Below are 2,792 nucleotides of genomic sequence, written 5' to 3'. Positions count from 1 at the left end.
ACCGCGGGTTTCGTTAGACTGCGTACACTCTCCGCTGTTACGATCCTCGCGCTGATTTCCTCGCGCTACCACCACCATCGTTCTCCACTACCACCACCATTATCGGTACAGACGCATCGTCCGCTGGTCCGCCACCAGCGACCATCGTCATCCATCGTCGTCCTCGTCCTTTCCGCCAACTCACATCGACTCGTCTTTGTCCCACGAGCTCGCGGCGTTTCGGCAAACGCCTCGAGCTTGTGACGATTCTCTCTATTCGAACCGCACTGACGTACGCCGGTTTCAACCCCTTCCAATAGTGTATTTTGGCCGTTTGTGTAAGATATAGCGATTGTACGCTTTCTATACATAGATCATTTCTATACATGTTTCCTTTCATTGTAAAAAATTTACTGAATTTTATTGAATATTTGTTTGAACTAACGAAATATTTGCTTACAGTAAATAAACATTTATTTAAAATAAAATTATACTTAAATTAAATAAATATATATATTTACATTTAGTAAATATTTCGTTAATACTATTCAAATAAATACAAGATTTAATAAAATTCAGTAATTTTTTTTCAGTGTACGGATAGAAATTATATCGATATTTCATATTTATTTATAAATTTATTTACATGATATATTTACATAATCTTATTAGATATTAGATAATTTACATATCTATGATATATTTACATAATTATGATCTATTACAATATTATATGAATCCTATATAAGATAAATTGTTATATTAAGATAAATTGTTATGTAATATTATGCAAGATATGGATCCGAAAGAACTTGACGATTTTCAAAATAAAATAACAATGTGGGATAACTTAAATATTTATTTCTTATTATATATTATATATTATGATATTGGTTTTTTGTTATACAACAATAGGAAGTGAAACGCCATTTGAATATATCTGAATATATTTGAGTATCTAATGACTGCGTTCAGCAAACAAAACAACTCAGTGAGCGCTTAGTGGTTCTTTATTACGATTCGAGAGAGTTTCTACACTTATTAAATTCAACGAACTAAAGACAAAAAACATTAAAGAATCATTCAGCGTACGTTGAGTTGTTTCTGCTGAGTATAGTCATCATTCAAATATACAGATATATTTGAATGACATTTGATTTCCTATTGTTATATAACAATTAAGAAATTAATATTTAAATTATATTTTGTATTATTTCACTTTGAAAATTGTCAAGTTTCCGTGGCTCACTTTGTGTAATGATATAAATATAATAATGGAAATACATAGAAGTTCATAAGAAATTAAAATTTTGATAAATGTCCACGTTTGAAGAAGTGTGTTAAAAAATAACGATTTGCTTATAAGCATTGGATCTTTTACCTATTATAAAATCATTAATATTTACATTTACGATTACATAAGGACTAGAACAAGAATAGATATATTTGATAAATCTCTTGACCACACACTATGATCTTTGCAAATGACATCCACACTCACATCATCGACCTTAAAGGTAATATTGCCACTCTCATTGACCGTTATACAAAGTAATAAATTTTTCTTTGGATGATCAGAATTATCCTCGCCATAAGAGCGATGGTATAGTTCGATCTATTGAATATAAAAACGTAATGTAAAGATAATATCGTGTAATTTATGAACAGAAATAATCGCGTTCGATAAACTTGACAGAAAAGTTTTGAAAAATTTCTTTCTCTATACTACAATAAAAGTATATTACAATGAAATTTAGTACGAAAAATGTTCCGAAAGTACCTACGCAGAGTGACGGCGTATTACTTACGAAAATGATTTCCAACGTTATTTATAAGAATAGTTTTTAGGAAGCAATTCGGCGCATCTGTGCATCGACATTATCGTCGAATAACTGAAACATTTTCGACATCGGCCAGAGATTTCGTCTTCGTAAAACTACAATCGGTACCTCGTTCATACGATTGGCCATCGGCCATCGAGAATAATGGAGCAGTTGGCGAGAGCCGATATAAGGGGAACCAACGCGGCTCGGGCCTCGGTCTCTGTCGTATTCGAAGTGCCCCGCGGCCAAAACGGCCACGGCCGACAACATCGTTCCAGAATGCCTCGGGCACTTCCAAACCCACCGGACGATGTTGCTCGCATACATAAACGCCAACTTCGTCAGGGACAAAGTGACGCTCGTATATATGTTGATCCGGCCAACGCGGGTCGCGACGGGGGAAGAGCGACTTTGCCATTTCGAGACTCATTTTAACGTTCGCCTGGGTCGCGTTCGCGGCTGGTTCCTGTCGTTGGCCTTAGGCATATGCCTGCCAGCTAATTACAGAATGTTCCAAATCTTTTTGAACAACAGTCTCTCGCTTTTGGAAAACGCGTTTCACGCTATCTAAATATTTTTTCTTTCTTTTGTGCAATACAATTTCATATGATCGTGTATATGTATTAAACTATTGTACATTATATATAAAAGAGAGAAGATTTATTAAACTGAATTAAATTTTAAAATAACAATCTTTTAATGAATTTTGAATTGAGTTTTCTTTGAATGAAAATGTCAAAATAAAAATATCAAGTTTTCTTTACAAAATATCAAGTTTTCTAACATTTATTCATCTGTATTTCAGTAAACAGTAATGGAAATAATTTTAAGGAGGTTCTCCAGTCATAAAACACATATATTAATATTTATGCTTTAAACAAACTACATATATGAAAGTTGTGTTCATAACATTCTGTTTTCATTGAGCAACACATTTTTATAGATTATTTATTTTATTTGTTATTAGTTTTATTGTTATAAACAAAAATT

The sequence above is a fragment of the Mycetomoellerius zeteki genome, unplaced genomic scaffold, assembly GCF_001594055.1.
Source record: "Mycetomoellerius zeteki isolate Tzet28-1 unplaced genomic scaffold, Tzet1.0 scaffold122, whole genome shotgun sequence".
Lineage (NCBI taxonomy): Eukaryota > Metazoa > Arthropoda > Insecta > Hymenoptera > Formicidae > Mycetomoellerius > Mycetomoellerius zeteki.
This window is presented reverse-complemented; position numbering follows the sequence as displayed.